This window comes from Erpetoichthys calabaricus, chromosome 5 (assembly GCF_900747795.2).
Source record: "Erpetoichthys calabaricus chromosome 5, fErpCal1.3, whole genome shotgun sequence".
Taxonomy (NCBI): Eukaryota; Metazoa; Chordata; class Cladistia; order Polypteriformes; family Polypteridae; genus Erpetoichthys; species Erpetoichthys calabaricus.
The window spans coordinates 48,483,734-48,506,328 of NC_041398.2; the positions used below are offsets into that span (position 1 = coordinate 48,483,734).

The 22,595-nt window shown below is 37.9% G+C and overlaps 1 protein-coding gene across 3 annotated transcripts in view; it reads right to left on the reverse strand.

The window, feature by feature from the left end:
- The window catches only part of adam19a (ADAM metallopeptidase domain 19a), a 684,192-nt gene that overhangs the window by 548,350 nt on the left and 113,247 nt on the right, over positions 1–22,595 (reverse strand). The window lies entirely within an intron of this gene.

Sequence of the window (22,595 nt, forward strand, 5' to 3'; positions counted from 1 at the left end):
TTTTATGCTTACACAAAGTTTCATAAATCTGTTCATTAAACTGATTTACTCCTCTGTACACTAAAAACATTGTTTGATCAATTTTACTTGCTATTGCTAAAATATGTCCAGATAATTAAAAATAATTGACCAATGTTGATTTTGTGGTAATATATAAGATTCAGATTATAAATGGGGACTTCAGAAAATAGTCAGAATACTCTCACTAACTTTCAGTGCTACAGCTCTTGTGGATCCTGCTTGGCACATTATGTCAGTTTACTTCTCTCCATATCTGATGATGCAATCTTAGAATGTAATCTAAAGTCCTTAATTTTTATGAATTACGGTGGGATCATAACTAAACGAATAGGGACTTTTTAATCTAGTTATGGAAAATCATAAGAACCAGGAGGTGAGAACAATTCTCAAGTGTAAGCAACAAGTGCCATTAATATGCTTCCATAAATAATGTCAGCAATCAGTAATGAGGAGGTCACGTGTTTGTCGGCTGTTGCTTGGCAAAGAGTTTGACAGAACCCCATGCTTACCAAATACAATCATCAAAGCCTCTAGTGTAATTCTAAAAAACAGGTGTAATCAAAAAACAGAATTTACTATTTAGGGAATTAAAAAATATATCAAATATTTACTGATTCATTTATTCCTTTTACAGTCCCATGCAGGCAAGGGTAAATCATGCAAACTCCACAGAGATAGTGCCCAGGCTGGGGTCTGAACTTAGGGATATGGAGAAGCTATACAGCAGAATAACTAACTACTTTGTTAAACATTGTACATTGCTTAATGAAGAATCCATATTTATTTAATTTTCTGAAAGTGTATATTCCAACAGAGGGATGTGATGAGCTGGATGCTCAGCACCATCAGGACAAAGAACAGAACAAGCTCATGCACTCTCAAACAAAGAAAGTTTATAGAGTTGAGTCAATTCATCTAATAAGCGCACGATTGGGGATGAGAAAAGAAACAGCAGAGAATCTACATAAACACAGCGTGAAAGCTCAAACCTCACACATTTTGGACAGTGAAGCTGCAATGCTTGATTCAGAGTAAGCAAAGTAGCCAGTTTAATATCATAACATAAAAGTTTTAACTTAATCCACTTTAGAGTCAAGGGAACCCAGGCCTTTTCCAGCAACACTGGGCACCAGGAGATAAGCAAACCTGGAAAGGCACTGGTTCATCACAAGGCTGCAAGCACCTATAACTCACATTCACACAAGGAGCCAATTTATGTGTGTACCCAGTGAAAAACCACCACAGATATGAGGAAACATGTATACCCCAAACAGGCAACAACCAGACATGTGATTTAAACCCAAAATGCTGGATTATTGAGGTGGCAGTGCATACCACTAGACCAATGAACTGTCCACTACTGATAAATAATTCCTTTTCTACGCCTGCATATTCCAGTAAATGATTATGAGTCCATAGGGTGCACTACTATCACAGGGCACAATTACTTTTACTGAAGAGGTCAGGTAAGAATGACCAATCATCCTACCTACTCTTATTTGGGATGTGGGAGGAAAATTCTTGCAGACATGGGCAGAGGCTTCAGACACCTCAAGATTGTGCTTGGGTTGAGTTTTAAATCCAGGGCTCTGCTGTTACTACGCAACAACACTAACCTCTGCACCACCAGCCAATATAAATGCTTCAAGTACATGTATGCTGTACATTATTAAAATTGATTAACTGAATTACTCATGCAAAATTATAATTTAGTACAAAACTACTAAATAATTAACCATTTTTGGGGGGATTTTATTTAAATCCGTTTAGTTTCCTACAATGTTCACCAGACAACTGTGCTTTCCACTCCCGTGACAGTGGCCACTTTCGAATGGTCTTATTTCCAGGTGTGTCAGTTGATATAGTTGTTCCTGGGTTAGCATCACTAGTACACTAAGTTCTTAATGACTGAGTCAGATCTGATTACAATTTTCAGATTGATACTCTTTACTGTTAGCTGATATGAAAAATATTATTACAGGCTGTTGTCTTGATGTTTGTTATGATGAAAGAGCCGTTACACTGTGATTACACCAGTTTTAACACTCAGATATTGTGAACTCTGTGGTGTGTCTCAGAGTCCCAAACTCCTGACACAACCTCACAGACACAAGTAGACACAAGTCTCAGGTCTAAATAAATAATTTATTACAACAAAATACCTTTAAACAGGTTCCTCATAGAAGTCGCAAAACAAATAAAAGATTGTTTCTCTTCTCTCTCATCTTTCTCCTCGTCCTCCACTCCACCCAAGCAAAGTTTGTCTTTCCTCCACACCCAACTCCAACTCGCCTGGGAGAGATAGAGTGGCTTCTTTTATGAAGAACCAGGGAGTACTTCCAATGGAAGAATTTTTCATGTAGTGAGCACTTCCACGTTAGGCAGAAGCCACACAAAGTAGTTAAAGGCAATTCTTGCAGCTACCACTGACTGCACCCACAGAATCCAGCAGGGCTGCTACAATGGGTCTACAGTTCTCAGCATGTCCTGCAGGTGTGCATTTGGGTACCCTAGTCCAGAAATGCTGTCACCGAGTATGTAGAGGGACATGTCCATCCATTATACTGGCTTCCCAGCCGCCAGCATACTCACTTCTATTTGCATGTTGCCATCTCATGCCTACCTCCTGGCTGACACAGGGAACTTGCTGCCTATCTTCTTGCCTCTTATGATCTGGAATCCCAGCCTGATAAGAAACCAGGGACCATCCTGGCCAAGATGCTTACCCAAGTCTGCCATCCATCACAATATATAATGAAAAAGAACAAAGGCAACCATATCAACGGTGCATGGTGGTGCACTGGTTAGCACTTCTACGTCAACACCTTCTGCAACCTGAGTTCAAAACTGATGCCATCATTGTCTAGGTATAGTCTGGACATTTTCCCCAGTTTTTGTGTGCAGTTTCTCCAGGTACACTAGATTTCCTTATACATTCCTTAAAGATGTACATATTAGGATAACTGGTGACAGTAAACAATATAATATTGGGAGTGTGCTTGAGTGGGCCCCACAATGAATTGAGACCAATATTTTCTCTAAGGTGCATGGCAGTGCACATTTTTCAAACTGTCATGCAGTAGTCATAGTGGTGCACAAAAATAACATGACGATCGCATAATACTTTGCACGGAGATGCAAACACCAAACTCCCCTCATCCTCGCTCATTAATTGGGTGTGAATTTATCGTGACTCTAAACTCCATTTGACCCCTAACCACCTCCTGTTCATAGATGAGGTATTATTGAAATGTGACACTCTAAACTCAACGGGGGACTGCATAATAAGCAATTGGTTTTAAACGAAACGTAACTGAATACGCAGTATGTTAATAGCACACCCACTCAGCAGCAATAACAAAAATAATAGGGAATACTGATTGGGACCCTGACCAAGGCTGGTTCCTTCTTTGTGCACAATATTTTCTGGATAGGCTCTGGTGCCCGTGTGACTCTGAAATAGATTGACTATGTATTAGAATTCAACATTATTTTGCATTAAATCAAAGCAAGTGTGAAGGGCATTAGCTTAAAATGTTATTATATTATTGAAATTTTACACTTTGCATGTGGTAGCTGATGATACTGCAAATGTTCTTTAGTTTCTGGTCATGTTCCAGAGATAGATCACCTCTTGACACACATCAAAACTGAAGGCTGATGAGCGGGCCTGGAACTACACATTGTACAGGAGAAAAAGAAATGTGACAGCAATATGGCAGCACAGGCATGTATTTTGCTGTGGCTGCCCGCCCATCATAAAATAATTCCATGCAGGTTAAAGATTATACCCTCATGTTGATGAAACACGAATAGATAGATAGATAGATAGATAGATAGATAGATAGATAGATAGATAGATAGATAGATAGATAGATAGATAGATAGATAGATAGATAGATAGATAGATAGATAGATAGATAGATAGATAGATAGATAGATAGATAGATAGAATACCCAATACATATAATATGGGAGCTTTGTTTAACAGACAAATCTGCTTTTTAAAACACAATGTTTAAATTATGACTCAGTATTTTACCTAAGCAAAAATAAATACAAGAAGGAAATCTGCCATAGCATTGGTGAGAAAGTGACCTGTTTTCAGCCTTCATGGCACATAAGCAAATTATAACAGCAGCAAGGAACAGTTGAAATGTAACAAAAAAATTCGGTGTAAGGACAAATATATTTGTAATAGTGAAATGATGAAATGAAGAGTTCTTTGTTGTACTTTTTTGGATGACTGGGTCCTCGTGCATGACAGCATTTGATGTTTTTGACTGGAGATGTGTCTGTGCCGATTGTTAAAAGCCCAAGTGTGTGAAGAGTTTTACATGAGGATGGTGAAAAGGAACAGATGACAAAGAGCAAAACACCAGTGCTCAAGTAACAAATGGGAAAGAGAATGTAAAACAGATCACAATACAGCACTTCTAGATGAGAAGATGACCGGGAGAGGTGGGCTTTCAGAACTCAAGTAGGAAAAAGACCCATGTTGATTAAAAGGGCCCAAAGGAGAACTACAATTCTGCAAATGAAAAATACAACTTTGCCATAGTGTGATCCCTTTGTCTATCTAAGACCAATAAAACCAGAGCAACAAAAGAGATTTGAAAAAATCACCTTTGCTTATTTCACAAATTGCCAGTAACATGGAACAAAACAGAATAAGCTTTATGGCTCCACTTATGTTTTATGAGGCAAATGGGTGAAAAATGACCAATTGAAAGAGGAAAGGAAAAAGGGAAAAAAGCAGCATTACAACCAAGAAATCTGGATTAATTCAATGACTAATTCATTTTCCAAGCTCATTTTTACCTGAATGAATATCCTCACAAAAAACAGGCAGAGAAGATGAAAAGGTCCTGGATGAGATGCAGTTACATTTTGTGTGAATGGTTACTATGATGCTGTATGGTTGTTAGGCAAGTAACAAGTAATGTCACCTGTGACCTCATGGTAGTCATTCTTTTGCCAAGGTAAAACAGACAACAAAACAGTAAAACCAGAAGATGACAATAACAGGCCAAAGTTAAAAACCAAAAAACAGACAAAGTAACCAAGGCCGAAAATGCTAACCAAAAATCTAAGTAAAAAACACGCAAAAATTCTAAAGCCAAAAAAGAATATCTAGTACTGAGCATACACTGTACAATTGTGCGACACCTATAAGCTTGATTTGAAGTCACCAATTGATATTCTGTTATGTCAGAAATCTTTGTTGGCTGTCTTGTAGTGTGAGCAGTCTCATGAGCCAATTCTCTGTTGTCACTGACAATGACAAAAGTATCTTAGGAAACATTTACTGGAAGAGCCCAAAATAAACACACACAATGGTAAATTACACAGATTACATACCTTCAGTTCTCTCTATAAAACAGGCCATATTGGTGGTGCCATGTTTGGTAACACCTTTTTCTTTTCTTTGCATTTTCAAGGCACAGCACAGCAAAGGCCAGCAACATGGCTCTTTTCTTTGTTTACACTTTGAGAAGCTATGATGAAGCATATTAGGGGTCCAAAATGGTATGTGTTTTTTTTTAAATAAAAACACAAAAATAGTCTCCACAGGTGTAGGTAGGGAATCCATTCCTGGGCTCCCGATTACCCAGATTCCCGGACATTTTTCATTCCCGCATTCCCAGGAATGAAACTGCTGTAATTCCCGGGAAAATGGGAATGGCCAAGCTTGCATATATAGTGTGTAAAAGTGTAAAAATCAATCAAGAAATAACAGTTATAGTTGAAAATAATTAAGATGGCACCATTGCTGCAGCTTGCACTTCATCAGACAACAGCTTTGAACAGCAACTTGAAATTGCAATGCGTCAGTTTGTTGCATCCGCATTATCTGTGCCAAGAAACTTGCCATCACAGAATGATGACAAGAAACTGGATGCATCATTAAAAGCTGAAATGGCGGTGTTTCAGAGCAACGGCAAGCACGGGCATTGTTTAGAACAAGTGTATCAGTATCTGATGACTGCGCTGCCTACTGCATGCTTTCTCAGCAGCAGGCATACTTCTGCACAAAGGTGCGCTCTAGCCTGGACGCTGGACAAGTTGTGCTTTCTACGCTCTTATTACTGCAACTAACTAGATACATGTATTTATATGACAGCAAGAATTGCTTGTAGTTAAGGTTAGTCTTTTATTTGTGTCAACATATTGCAGTAGTTTTATTAAAAATAAGTGTCGGTCGTTCTAAAACCGTTCACATGTGAGATGCCCTTGCACTGTGTCATCCCCGGGCGCCCGGGATTCCCCGGAATGAAATGCAGGATTCATGAATTCCCGGGAATGGATAAACCCATCCGGGAATGGATTCTCTAGGTGTAGGTGCATGCAGTAGTAAAGCTGCCTGATGAGGAAAGTGGCTAATCACATTTACACCAACAGAGCAGAGTCCCTATTGGCATTTACGGGATTCGAACCAGCAACCTTCTGATTGCCAGTGCAGATCCCTAGCCTCAGAGCCACCACTCCACCTTATATAAATAAATATTGTTGTTGTTGGTGGTGCTCCAAGGGGTAGGTTCACTCCTGTTAAGCATCCAGGGAGCAGGAGAATAGCCACCACAGACAACAAGAGATGGTGCTGGGGACTCAAGGCAAAAATGAGTTAACCACATTTGTCAGAGTGTGTGTCTACCAGCTGAGTGGACCCTGTTGGATAAGCAGCACAGACATGGTTGTGGAAGGAGTATTGAGGCTTTTTCATGGACTGAAACTGACTTTGATTTTATTCTTGATTTTAACCTACTTATGCATCTTATTTATTGCTGGATTTTAATCTTCACAGAGACACTGTTTGTATTAGATTATTTAACTATTTATGGAGAACTTGCAATTCACTTTAATTTGGACACTGCCTTCTTTACTGTTTGAAAATGAAATGGTCTGAGCAGTTTTTGCACCACTCTTGTTGCTATATGTCCTCACTGCACTAGCCCATCCTCGGTTTACAACTATAAATGACCAAGGTTCAAAAGGAGTATGCCAGCTGCAGGCAGACCTAGCATCACAGAAGCCTGTGGCCACATAATTTTTTTGAATGGGTAAAGCTTTGTTGCGTAATGTCAATGGGTAAAACTCTCTGTCAAGACCATGAACACATATAGCCTGAGCATTCACATCATGCCATGTCAGGCCAAACCTCCTCATATGGTTTGAGCAAATATATGACAGGTGACTCTGTTGTGCAGTGTGAGTAGTCACTTGACCACAATTTCTAATAATCACAAAATGCCTGACATTAGGAAAAAAGCATACAATTGTTTTTTTTAAATATAGCTCTATCCAGAAACTTGGACATGGAGGAATGTATGCTGTTATGTTCCCTAAGTTTGGTGTGGTAACGTCATGCACTGCACTTCTGGTAGTCACATGGTAGTCAATAAGATCACTGTTGCCAACACCAAACAGGACAAACAGCAGTACCCTTCACTGAAATATTAAAACAAAATGGCAGCTCATAACATAATATTGAATATTGAATAACATTGTACTGACTATGCAGGGTAGCAGTGGTTGTTTTTATAATTGAAATCAGGAGATATCATGGACTCAGGAAAAGCAAGTTAAGATCCAAGAAAGCAGGAATCCAATAGACTAAGCCCCTGACATAGGGCAAAAAAACGTAGTGATAGATTGGAAAGAGAAGATCGAAAGCTACAATAATTCATGTAACTGGGCAAAAATGAGAGATGTAATTCACAGTCAGGAACAGAAAAGATTTTGAAAACAAAGAGCATTTCAATGAATAAACAAACAAATCCCTGAACCTTTTAGGTTGAATCCAAACTTGGACATCCAGGAAGTGTATGACACTGATCTTTATACTTTTGACCTGGTGATGTCACGTGCCACACACTTCCAGGTGACATTTCCTAAAAATAGCATAGCAACCATCAACAGAAAAGTTCCAAAAAGGCAATGACCATCAACGGACAAGTGCACATGGTTCTCAGACTTGTTTGTCACTATAACTAATTTACAACTCTGGTACCACTTTGCCTTTTATTTGAGCTCATTTAGTAATGACGCCATTGTATTTTGTGTTATCTGGAAGTGAAACTTTTGTAGTATCTTCTTCATTCCATGTACATATCTGGTAACAGTAAGGCATTGCACAGATAGAAAATATGTTTTCTGAAGAATAGATGGAGTTCAGGCAATATATAGAATGATGGATGATATGCTTGCTTTTTAAGTATGCTTCCTGCACCAACATTTTTTTTATTAATCTTTTGCTAGAATCTGAAAAGATGAAAAACACAATAAAAAATCTAAAAATCAAAAACTGAACGCAGCACCACAGACAAATCACTTTTGCAAAAAAAAAGAGAGAGAATGGATTTCTGTTTGCATGTAAAATAATTTCAAATAAATTTCTGCTTGTCTCTGAATGAGCAGGGAGTCAGCAGTGCCATCCGAAAGACACACTCAAGCGTGCCTTTTAAAGCAGCTGTCTCCTAGCTATCACCAAAAAGAATGGAGCAACTGAAGTGTACAGGAGTAATAAATCCTTTAGTAGAATTTGTAGTGTAAATTATGCGCTCAAGTATTTTGTCCACTTTGATTATACTTTCACTCTACTCGACCTTATACTTTGTCTAAGAAGGTCATATTTTGCTGTTACTGTTCACAGTAATCGCAAGTTTTCAAATTTGATTTTTAAAACCTTTGTCCAGCTTGGGCATGACAGGACAAAATTTTACTTATAATGAACAGATGCTTTGTTTTTGTGAAGAGTGATTTCAGCCCTGCATCCATGCTTTGAAACATTTCAGGAAGATGTTCCAACATAATTTGTTCATAATTTCTGGAGTAAAAGCACAGACACAAATGTTAATCCTTAATAAAAAGCACAAAATTTGTCTCTCCCCAGTCTGGGTGTCACTTTGACATGGTAGTTTCGCTTGTCATTTTAGTGTTGCTAAGGGCTAGGGTATCTAGAGCAGGGTTCCCCAACTCCAGTCCTGGAGGGTCCTAGTGGCTGCAGGTTTTCATTTCAACTCTTCTCTTAATTAGTGAACTATTTTTGCTGCTAATTAACTTCTTTTGAATTACCGTATATACTCGTGTATAAGTCGGTTCTTGAAACCCGAAAAATCGATCATAAAATCAGAACCCGACTTATACGCCCGTTCAAAAATGCGACACTTAATTTTTTTTTTACATCTTCTTGCCTTCTCCAATCTCGCATCAGTTTCTCAGACACATCGAATTTTTTTGCAGCAGCGCAGTTACCAATTTTTTTCACCATTTCAATGACTTTTAATTTAAAACAAGCTTCATATTTTTTTCTGACCGAACGCTCCATCGTAGATAAGAGATGCTCTTATGATAAAGGTGTATGAGGGTGTGACATACAGAAAAAACAAAACAGTGCAAATGTCGCTTCAGAATAGTTTGGGTATAACCGTGTGGTCACGTAGGCACAATACATAGAAAAAAAAAGGTAATGTGCTCCGTGGTTCCTCTCTCAGGTGGGCGTTAGTATATCATAATCTCTTGGACCAATAGCGTGAGTTTTTCGCATTCAACTTATATGACCGACATAATAAAATACAGGAAATTATACGGTAAAATCAAGTCCCAACTTATCCACGGGAGAACTTAAACGCGCGTATATACAGTAGTTTTAATTGACTTGTTTTTTAAGATTTGTTCTCCTGAATTTCTTCATCGTTCCTCTGAATTGCTTCATTTCTTTCCTTAAATGGCACCCAAACAGAAATGAAATGTGAAAGTGAGTGAGCCAACAGAAGACCAACTAAGTCAGGCCCTGAAACTCCAACCAATTTCACTCCAAGCAGTTGCTTAATTAGGGTCTGATTTTAGTTGTTACTTAAACCTGTTATTTAATTTCATGGCTTGTTGCTGCTCTCATTGTGCAATAACATGCATTTCTGAAATTGTTGATTTTCTCTTTTCTATGAGCACTGTTAAAATGTTTTGGGGACCTGAGCAGATCAACATTCCTGAGACCTTCACCTTTCTTTATTTTCAGATATTGTGTGATGGACAATGTTGGTCATGTTTTAGCTCATTTTGTGTCTCATTATTGTTTGACTGCTAATTAAGGAAAAAGAAACAATAAAGGGATCTGAGTCTTCAAGAACAAGTCAAAATTAATTCCAACGACATTAATTAGAAGCAAAAACAGATCACTAATTAAGAAAAGGGTTAGAATGAAAACCTGCAGTCACTGGTGCCCTCCAGGACCAGAGTTGGGGACCCCTAATCGAGAGCTTTGTGTCCCTTGAGCAAACAAGGTTTAGGTTGAAAGGTCTAACAAAAGAACTGTTTACAGTGCCCCTTATGATGGCACAACTTATAAAACATGTACCCTGCCAGGGATAGTGTTACTGGGTTCAATCTCTTTTTGAAGGCCTGGAAGTGGCATTTGCCGACGCACACCTGCTGATCATGCAATTCACATACCCCAGCCAGGCAATGTGGAGATGTCTTGTGGACTCTTGTGGGGTGAGGGTTACATGCAATGCCAGTTTAGGAAGACCCTGCTGGTTGAGATTGGCTTTGGAAACTCAGCATATTAATGCCCCCCACCCAAAAAGTAGCTGCGCCTAGAGCTCGTTTATGGAAATCCCACTGGGCAAAGACCCTACAGCAGACCCTGAACATACTCTAGAGATTATATCTCTTGGCTGGCTTGGGAAATCCTTGGAATTCCCCAGGAAGAACCGGTATCTGCATCTGGGGTCAGGAAGTCTAGGCTGACCTGCTTGGCCTGCTCACCACGACCCTCACCAGAAAAAGGGTTTTCAGAAAATGAGATACGATGAGATGAAAAGTAGTTTCTGCATTCCATACACATTTCAAACCTTGTTGCTTGCTAGAGTTCTGTACATATTAAATTTAATGGATGGTTATATTGGGAAAGTTTGACAAGTAAATATTGATCTTTTGGTTTAAGGTCTTACTGACCCACAAGGCATATTCAACAAAAGCTTACAGAGGATTGCTTGTTGTAGCAGTTGGAAAAGTCAAAACCACAGATAATAACCCACAGATCATGGGTTTCTGTTTATGCTTTTCTGTACTGAATTTTAAATATTGGGAGGCTTATTTACAAAGTTAAAATAGGCTAACAAACACCTCTCAATTGTAAAAGAATTATTTTTTTGCAATTTTGTGATTGTTGCAATGTATCTTTTATTATTTTTGCTGCCCAGGAACTTATGCCATGTATATCAACACCCCGTGAGAAAACATAAGCTTCATCATACTGGCCATTTTGCTTTTAAAAGTAACTTTAGTTTGCTTTCATTGTTTGAACTTTGCAATACAAGGAAATGGCAATATTTTGTGTGAGAACAAAGAAATTGTAATGATTTAACAAGGAAATCTTCAATGATTTAAATCAGAAGGGTTTTGTGCTTGCATCCCCATAGCTGCTTTCTAAGAATAAACAATCACCTTTACTGGAACAAAAAGTCAAGTTCATTAAAAAAGCAAAATGAACCTGGCTTCACTCATTTCAACTGGTGTATTATTATTAATTTGTAAAATACAGCATTGGTAATGGACAACAAAAGCCTATTTATTTACAGTATTTATCTGCCTTCATTTGCAGCCATGTGTGAAATGAATTTGTAATGTGAACACATGCTTCATAGATTATATTTAGTTATGTATTTGAATTTGGAATGCATTCCTACAAAACTTATTTCAAATAGTTTTAAAGATTATCTCCCAAGAAACAAGGCAGGGTACATCAACAGCTTTAAAAAAGTAGTCCTCATCTTTGCTAGATGTAAATAAATGTGTATTTTGTTTTCACTTTTCTGTTCATAAAATAAGCCTGCAAATGTGGCTCCCCACCACATAAATTATATATATATATATATATATATATATATATATATATATATATATATAATCACCGCATTATGTAAAAAATGTGATTAATAAGTAGCCAAATGAAATGATGAAACATCGCATGCATATCCCATGCCATTTAAATAAACCAATCTGGAAAAAGAAATGTACAGGCCTACTAGAAGTAAGAGCTACCTTGCAGACACTTGTCATTTCAAAAACTGCTTATGTTATTTTTGTCCAAGTTTTATAGGTAAGGTGCACACAAAACAAGTTATGTAAGTTTCATTTTGAAATACTTTATTGATGTACTGTATAATTTATACATTTAAATCATTTTGCTTTTGGCATTTCAAACATGATGATGGATTAAGTAGAAACCAAATTTGCTGCACCTCTGCAGGATGCATAGCCTAATGTCATCGAACATTCATTTCTTTTTCTGCTATTTTTATTACTTATTCAGGTCTGACATATCGTAAACACCCCTTTTTATAGTGTATAATTGTGTTATGTCTACAACCTTTTGCATTTTGATTAAGCTCAGAATAATCAAAAGAGCATTCATAGTGATGAAAAGATCATTTGGAAAGACAGACAGTAATCATAATTAGCATCCAGTCGCTCCAACTTTGTAATATTTGCTCTATGCCGTACATGCCTTGGCATTGTCTCTGTGACACAGCTGCATAGAATAAGGGTTTCAGCAGTGGTGTCAAATTAGAAATGACTGTGAATGTAACAGCAGGTTGTGAAAAAAATGGGGGTTTTAAGAAAGTTTGTGACCCAGATGAAAACAAAGTTCATCAGTTATAAGAATATAAGCATATATGAAACTATTTTGTCCATCAAGCTTGTTTGCTTAATTACTAACTAGGGCTATCCCAATATTAGATGTAGCCATTTTGTGGAGATCATACAAGTATTTTTTTCAATTACAGTAAAGCCTGTGATATCAAATCTCACAAATGTTGTAACATTATATAAATCACATACAGTACTTTAATGTACACAGCAAAATTAGGAAAACTAATAGCAATTAAATAATTCTCATTAAGTCACAGTAGCAGATAAATCACTAAAAACAACAGACACCCCCACTTATTTGGCCATATATAGACATTTTTTTCATATCATTTAAACAACAGATCACTTCATAAATTTTATGTTAGTAATGTCTGCCAAGCACATATACTTTGTCTGACTGCCTTTTTGTGACCAATTACACAAATAGGTGAAGAAGGAAACTGTTGAAATTCCTCATTTTGCCAATTGTTTTGCCAATAACACATACCCATAAAATAAAAAAGTGCTTTGCTGCACTAAGGTCCCAAATTTAATTTCTCTTATCCATTAGACCAGCTTTTCTGAAACTGGCTTCTTCTTTCTGCTCCTTTTCTCTCTTTCTCTCTCCGGGTGTCTCTACTGAGTCCCTACTAATTAAGAGGTGCACTAAGCAGTTGTGGTGAAAGAATGCAAGCTTTAGGTTGAGGACACCAGGGTGCAGCCATGATAGACATCTTTTCATCCATCTTCCAAACCTGCTTTATCCTAAGTAGGGTTATGGAGAAGCTGGAGCCTATTTCAAAGGCAAGTGCTGGGTGCAAAAATAAACAATTCCTAGACAGGACACCAGTCTACTACAAGGTAAAGTCACACAGACACACACAACCACATGCGCTAGGGCCAATTTAGCATCAGCAATCTACCTAACCTGTACGTCTTTAGTAACACTAATCACTACTGTGTTTTCTATCGTTTGCCTGAATATAAACAACAATTTTTCCACATCTTTCAATCTTAACCTCTTCTACTTGTAAAAAAAAACCAAAACACCATATTATTTTTTCAATGGACAGATCTAGGTGGACACAACATAAGCTGGGGTAAATATTTACAGAAGAAACACTTTGTAACACCGCCCTTCACAAATTTCATCACTCCACTTCTTTGTTCAATATTCAATAGAGGGACACAGTATACATAGCCTGCTCTCTAAGCCAGGTCTTCAGTTATAAAATCCAAGTTACAAATTCCAAGCCCAGGATGAGCAGGCTATTCAGAAGCCACAAACTATCTGAGACACATAAACATGGAAGTACCAAGGTGCCATGAGAGAAAGTGAACAAGTCACCTTCCTCCAGCAAGTACTCCATGTTTTATTAATAATTCATGAAACCTTGTTTACATTGAAGTCTAATAAAAACACAATGATAACAATGAAATGTCATTTCATAAATTGTGGAGTTATGCTTTTCATTTTCTTCTTTTTTTTAAAAAAACAAATGAGGTTTTAGATATTATTGTTTTGGGTGCAGGTTATGTAATTATTGTTGTTATACACTATGACAAGCTAATCTAACATACCACAGAAAAACAATGGACGCTCAAGCATAATGGATCAGCTCTCTGCTGGCTTGATGTACAACTAATGTCTAATTTGTCTGAAAAAAATCAAAGACTGAAATAAAAGGAAAGAATATTGAATGATTTAGTAGTTTGCATTATTCTCACAGCAAAAGGAAACAGATAATATAAAAATCACAAAATTGCTGGAACAACTAGATAGATAGATAGATAGATAGATAGATAGATAGATAGATAGATAGATAGATAGATAGATAGATAGATAGATAGATAGATAGATAGATAGATAGATAGATAGATAGATAGATAGATAGATAGATAGATATGTTATTGTATGCATTAAGATTCCTCTTAAAATTACTGTATTAGCCATTGGTATTTCACAAATCTGTTACCATCTATTCATGGCTATTTACTGTATGGAGCCTTTTACAGATCTAAATAAATAAAGGTTCTTTCTGAAACATTCATGAAGATAGGACTTTTGAGAACCAAAAATGGTTCCCCCATGGCATCACTCTGAAAAACCACTCTGGCACCTTTATTTTTAAGAGAGTAGGGAAAAAAATCAAGTGTTTGGGGTAAAGCCTATATAGACATAAGGAAAATGGTCAGCATTTCACAAACCAGTACACTGGTTGGGTGAGGCACCGGTGCTAACAGCTGTACCTCACTTGAATACAATAAATGCATTCTATATAAAATACAGGATTTTAAAAAAATGTTTTCATTAGATTTCACAGACGTTGTTCTAGAACAAACTGCCATGTCATGTAGTGGAAGCAGAAACCTTGACAATGTAAAAAAGTTTCTGATAGATAGATAGATAGATAGATAGATAGATAGATAGATAGATAGATAGATAGATAGATAGATAGATAGATAGATAGATAGATAGATAGATAGATAGATAGAGTGGTGTGAAAAACTATTTGCCCCCTTCCTGATTTCTTATTCTTTTGCATGTTTGTCACACAAAATGTTTCTGATCATCAAACACATTTAACCATTAGTCAAATATAACACAAGTAAACACAAAATGCAGTTTGTAAATGGTGGTTTTTATTATTTAGGGAGAAAAAAAAATCCAAACCTACATGGCCCTGTGTGAAAAAGTAATTGCCCCCTGAACCTAATAACTGGTTGGGCCACCCTTAGCAGCAATAACTGCAATCAAGCGTTTGCGATAACTTGCAATGAGTCTGTTACAGCGCTCTGGAGGAATTTTGGCCCACTCATCTTTGCAAAATTGTTGTAATTCAGCTTTATTTGAGGGTTTTCTAGCATGAACCGCCTTTTTAAGGTCATGCCATAGCATCTCAATTGGATTCAGGTCAGGACTTTGACTAGGCCACTCCAAAGTCTTCATTTTGTTTTTCTTCAGCCATTCAGAGGTGGATTTGCTGGTGTGTTTTGGGTCATTGTCCTGTTGCAGCACCCAAGATCGCTTCAGCTTGAGTTGACGAACAGATGGCCGGACATTCTCCTTCAGGATTTTTTGGTAGACAGTAGAATTCATGGTTCCATCTATCACAGCAAGCCTTCCAGGTCCTGAAGCAGCAAAACAAGCCCAGACCATCACACTACCACCACCATATTTTACTGTTGGTATGATGTTCTTTTTCTGAAATGCTGTGTTCCTTTTACGCCAGATGTAACGGGACATTTGCCTTCCAAAAAGTTCAACTTTTGACTCATCAGTCCACAAGGTATTTTCCCAAAAGTCTTGGCAATCATTGAGATGTTTCTTAGCAAAATTGAGACGAGCCCTAATGTTCTTTTTGCTTAACAGTGGTTTGCGTCTTGGAAATCTGCCATGCAGGCCGTTTTTGCCCAGTCTCTTTCTTATGGTGGAGTCGTGAACACTGACCTTAATTGAGGCAAGTGAGGCCTGCAGTTCTTTAGACGTTGTCCTGGGGTTTTTTGTGACCTCTCGGATGAGTCGTCTCTGCGCTCTTGGGGTAATTTTGGTCGGCCGGCCACTCCTGGGAAGGTTCACCACTGTTCCATGTTTTTGCCATTTGTGGATAATGGCTCTCACTGTGGTTCGCTGGAGTCCCAAAGCTTTAGAAATGGCTTTATAACCTTTACCAGACTGATAGATCTCAATTACTTCTGTTCTCATTTGTTCCTGAATTTCTTTGGATCTTGGCATGATGTCTAGCTTTTGAGGTGCTTTTGGTCTACTTCTCTGTGTCAGGCAGCTCCTATTTAAGTGATTTCTTGATTGAAACAGGTGTGGCAGTAATCAGGCCTGGGGGTGGCTACGGAAATTGAACTCAGGTGTGATACACCACAGTTAGGTTATTTTTTAACAAGGGGGCAATTACTTTTTCACACAGGGCCATGTAGGTTTGGATTTTTTTTCTCCCTAAATAATAAACACCATCATTTAAAAACTGCATTTTGTGTTTACTTGTGTTATATTTGACTAATGGTTAAATGTGTTTGATGATCAGAAACATTTTGTGTGACAAACATGCAAAAGAATAAGAAATTAGGAAGGGGGCAAATAGTTTTTCACACCACTGTAGATAGATAGATAGATAGATAGATAGATAGATAGATAGATAGATAGATAGATAGATAGATAGATAGATAGATAGATAGATACTTTATTAATCCCAAGGGGAAATTCACATACTCCAGCAGCAGCATACTGATACAAAAAAAAAACAATATTAAAGTAAAGAGTAATAAAAATGCAGGTAAAAACAGACAATAACTTTGAATAATGTTAACGTTTAACACCCACCCCCCACCCCACCCCCAAGCTGCTCCTCTGTCTGGAGATGACACTGTTTAGTGGATGCAGTGGATTCTCCATAATTGATAGGAGCCTGCTGAGTGCCCATCGCTCTGCCATGGATGTCAAACTGTCCAGCTCCATGCCTACAATAGAGCCTGCTTTCCTCACCAGTCTGTCCAGGCGTGAAGCGTCCTTCTTCTTAATGCTGCCTCCCCAGCACTCCACCGTGTAGAACAGGGCGCTCGCCACAACCATCTGATAGAACATCTGCAGCATCTTATTGCAGATGTTGAAGGACGCCAGTCTTCTAAGGAAGTATAGCCGGCTCTGTCCTCTCTTGCACAGAGAATCAGTATTGGCAGTCCAGTCCAATTTATCATCCAGCTGCACTCCCAGGTATTTATAGGTCTGTACCCTCTGCACACAGTCACCTCTGATGATCACGGGGTCCAGGACGGGCTTGGGCCTCCTAAAATCCACCACCAGCTCCTTGGTTTTGCTGGTGTTCAGGTGTAGGTGGTTTGAGTCACACCATTTAACAAAGTCCTTGATGAGGTTCCTATACTCCTCCTCCTGCTCACTCCTGATGCAGCCCACGATAGCAGTATCATCAGCAAACTTTTGCACGTGGCAGGACTCCAAGTTGTATTGGAACAACTACCCCACTTACCAACTAATGCAAGTTTTTTTTTTATCTATCTATCTATCTAATCTATCTATTGTGGCCGACATCTGGGACCCTTGCCCGGCCAGGACGCTCCTGTGATGAAAGGACCAGGGGAGAAGACATATTCGAGGCAATATCTCCCGCAGAACACAAGAGGGCAACCCCCTGGATTACATCAGGGGGCACCTGGGTAGTTGCGGAGTGGGTGCATCTGGAGTACCTCCGGCCGTCCATGCGGCATTTCCACCACACCCAGAAGTGCTGCCGGATGACCAAAGAGCACCTGGAGCACTTCTGGGTGTAGTATAAAAGAGGCCATCTCACTCCGTTCAGGGAGCCAGAGTTGGGTGGAAGGTGGACGAAGTATGTGAGTAGAATGAGTGGAGGCAGCAGAGAAAGAGAAACAGATTGGAGAAAGAAAGAGAGAAGGAGAAGGGGCTGAGCAATATTTGTTGGGGATTTATGCAGTGTGCTGAAAGAAAGCAAAGGAAGAAAATAAAAGCATGTTGTGCTCGGACTTGTGTCTTTGTGCCTGTCTGTGTCGGGTTAGGGGCTGCACAACCCTCATTTATTCCACACTATCTATCTATCTTTCTATCTATCTGCCATTCTGCTGCACACGCACACACTCACTCATTCTTTCTGGGCCAATTAAAAGTGGCCACTGAAACTACCAAATTGCATTAATTACACCAGTGTATAATTAATGTCTTTCCCCCTGGGTTGCAGTTAAATTTGGGCCCCACTGAGCATAAAAACAGGGCATACAGTATTTAAAACAAATAGGGTAATTGAAATGTAACATTCAGAAGGAAGATAGAAGAAAGTCCTCAAGACAATGAAAATGCCCTAAAGCTCAATAAATGTACATTATAATTTAACTGAGAAATATTGCTCAGTAGGGAAATCAATAAAAAATCTGACAATACTTCACAAATGAAAGGACAAGGTAAGATGATTTTACGGTTCCTTTCTTGTCCAAATGTTACGCATTTTGTTTGCCATAAGCATAACGATATAAAAACTCATCTCTGCTGTGGAAAATGATGTATTTTAAGTGTTTCAGCCTAGAAAACTATTGAAGAAAGAAGAAAAAATACATTCAATAAAGTACGTAGAAATCCTTAAAAGACAAAACAGACCTGTGAGTAGTGAGAAGTTTTATCTTTTAAACAAACCAGCTAAAATTAAAATTGATATTTTAGAGTGGCCCAGTCAAAGTTTCAAATTTAATACAATCAGGATTATGCAGCAGAAATTAAATTTTGCTGCACAACAACCGCTGTCATTGAACCTGAGGAAGTTTGAGCAATTTTGTAACAAACAATGATCAGAAAGTGCAGCATCCACTCCAGATGTACACAGCTGGCACATACTTGACTTTAAGGAATCATGGCTATACTTTCTGCCAAAGGGTAATTCTACCAGATACTGACATATGGCAGGTGATTTATTTTTTATTCATCATATTTTCATTTTAATTGATTTAGAGAGATAAGTAAAATTGGATAGTTTTTACTTTGGAACTGTAAAGTCTATTGTAAAAATAAAAAAAACAAGATGCAATATTTTAACACAATGTAATATTTAAATGTTAATGTGAACAAATACTTTTGAATGAATATTAATTCTTTTCCTGCGGTGGGCTGGCACCCTGCCCGGGGTTTGTTTCCTGCCTTGCGCCCTGTGTTGTCTGGGATTGGCTCCAGCAGACCCCCGTGACCCTGTAGTTAGGATATAGCGGGTTGGATAATGGATGGATGGATGGATGAATTCTTTTCAATTTCGCATTTACTTTCAATTTTTAAGCCAGTACTACACCCCATACATTTACAGTATGCTTCATTTTAGTCTCAAGATATCTGGCTTACATAGTTTGGAGAACTCAGCATCAAGTACCCCTTTGGAGAATTGAAACATTTAAAAGAGGATTGCATATTTTATTTTATAACAGATCACAGCCAGATCATGTTGTTGATTCCAGGGAGGACAAATCAACAAACTAATGGTGTTTTCATTGTATTGTGGTGGGTTTTTTTTTCACCACAAATCAGTAAAAATTGAAATTTCTTCAAACCAGGTGATGCCTTTCTAATCATCCAGTGTCCTGTATTTGTGCTTCTTAGCCCAAATCACTCTCTGCTTATGACAACTTATGCATTCTGGTGACTCAAAGGTATGTTGCCTTCTGTTGCTCTGCACAGTATAGATCAGGCTCCACTGCCTCTTTCATCAGCTGTTTCCAGTAAGATGTTTTTGAGATGGTGTCTCATTCTCAAGTTAGTTTTGCTAGGAACCAGCATTGACATGTTGCATTCAAAATCTTCTAACTGCTAACAATTTTGTTCTCTAAATTGCACACACATATGATTCATGATTGGCATATGCCCATCTGCTTTAAGTAGCACCATTTGCCCCGTATGACACTAACTTAATAAAGGAGAAAAGGTGCAGTGTCACCCATAACGTACAGCAAAATCACTAAACATACTGACCCATATTATTTTAACTGCAGTTTCAAAAGATACAACCTGGAAAGCAGAAAATACATAAAAGCTCTGGTAACTTCAGGTTTAATTTGTTTACTTCACGGTCTTTTTCTGAACACAGTTTTAAAAAATTTGATTCTGTAAAGCAATATAAACAACAAAAACATAACCTTTGCTGAAAACGTCGTCTGACCTGCGAACACAAATAATTAAAAACAAAAGGTACATGTCTATCTCCTCTTCATTAAACTGCAAAATAATTACAGTCTACATTTGTTTTCACTTTCTTGAAGTGACCCAAGTATGACCTAAATTATAGCTGAAAGAATAATACCAGAATGAAGAACAGCCTAGCTTTCAAATGCTTTTAAGAAATTTAAGCTAATTAAAGGTGGCAAATCATAATATGTTTGCTCAGATAATTTGGTGGTTATATAGATGACCGTGGCAAATGAATCCTGGGGATGAAAGCTCCACCCCATTCATGCCCATCAGAACTACATCTAAAGAGTCATTCAGAAAATGAAATGAAAATGATATCATTTCATTCTTTTATTTCTGATTTGTTTGTGTCAGTTAAGAGAATCTGTATTTTGCAAAGCATAGCTTATTCTGGACAGGGACTTCAATGTAGAACTAAAGACACTACACAGCAATATTCAAAATTTGATACAGAGTCAGATGTAGTTATACTAGTGTACTTGGACTCTTTCTGCTCTGATGGTTCTCTCTTCATAGCATGTCTACATTGAACTGCCAGGACAAAACCTCAGGTCCACAACCATCTAAAACAATCAGCCCAAAGGGGAACTCTGTCAGTTCAAGTGACTAATTGGTTTTTTGACTCTGGTGGTGTCTCTTCTTTGATTTATTCCATCTGAGCCACAATACATTAACACTAGAATAAATTAACCCTTTTTTCCATTAATCTCCAAACTGGGTACACTGGTACAGTAAATGTATGGGTCTTTGGTTCAGTTACCAACAGAAGCTCCTTCTTTGTGGATTTGGATGTAACCCTCCCCTTTTTCACGGAGGATCTTCCACAGTACAGAACTATGTAATGTAGTTAGGCAGGTCTAGTTAGCCCTTTGTGTGTCAGCATAGATGTGATGGGCTAACGGAGAAACTTCTACCAAGAGAACTGCCTTATGCCCAATGTTTCAGGATAGGTCCCGGGGTCAATCCAGAAAAGGAATAAAGGAAATCTAGATAATCAGGCCTTCTTGTCTTTTTTCTTGACGCCCCAACCAAGACATGTTAATGCTCACACAAGATGATTTCTCTCTCATATATGTCATCGTGAGTTAAATAGTTAAATAGTCGATATTGGCTAAAATCTTCATTATGACTGGATATATGAATGGAACCTCTTCCATAAAATGGGGTTGAATGCAGCATGAATGTGGTATTATAACATGTTATAATAAGGAAATAATTATAAAAACAAACTAAATCTGCAAAGCACATCTGAGTCTGTCAATACTCATGCTGCAAACTGCATCTCTTTTAGCTATGGTGTTTTTGTCTACTTCACTGTTATTAAATTCTCTATCTTAGTAAATAAATGATTTATTGGTGCATTTTGAGTGAAGACCAAAAGGTGGGTTGATTGTTTCAGGACCACAGCACTAACTAGCAGAGCTACAAATGGATATGTTAAGGCAGAAGATAAGATAAGCTCCCTGAATGTTTTCAAACCATTGAGGAAAATTGCATTTCCCCACTAAAATTCAGATTTCTAATTCATTAGAGTATAGTAGGGGGCAGAAACAAGGGACCTTACTTATGAACATGTACATGGACATAAGTGAAAACCTTAAATCTCATTACATTGCAACTCATAGTTTTATTTTTATTAAAATAGCAAAAAATCCAAGCATAAGGCACAATTAACGTTATGGTTGTAGGGAACATTCATGTACCCACTCTTTCTCATGATGTATCAATTCAGAGTTTAATTCTTAAATACAAACTGTAATGATGATAAAGGAAAGCTATAGAAACTTTAGAAATTCATATGTAGACATGTAATAACAAGAATACATAAACTCCACACAAATAGTGAATGGGACAGTACAAGTTCTGGCCCCTGTGACTCTATAATTAGAGAAAACCACATCGAAAGGGAAGGAATGGATAATAGAAAATTAAAGAAAGCTGTTATCCTTACTTTCTTCTTTTTCAAAGATCAATACCACACTCTACTCAAGCCTATCAATCCATCCATTATTTGATCATGCTTCCTTCGTTGGAACACAACTCTGTGAAAAGACTCATGTTCACACACACAACTCACACTGCAGAAATTTAGCTAAACCAGAATAACCTAGAAAACCCAAAAACCCATGAGGGGAAGAAGGTGTAAATGCAATATGTGCCAAATACACTGCAAAAAATGCATAGAATTTAACAAAAAACAATCTGCCAATGGATACCTGACAATATTTCT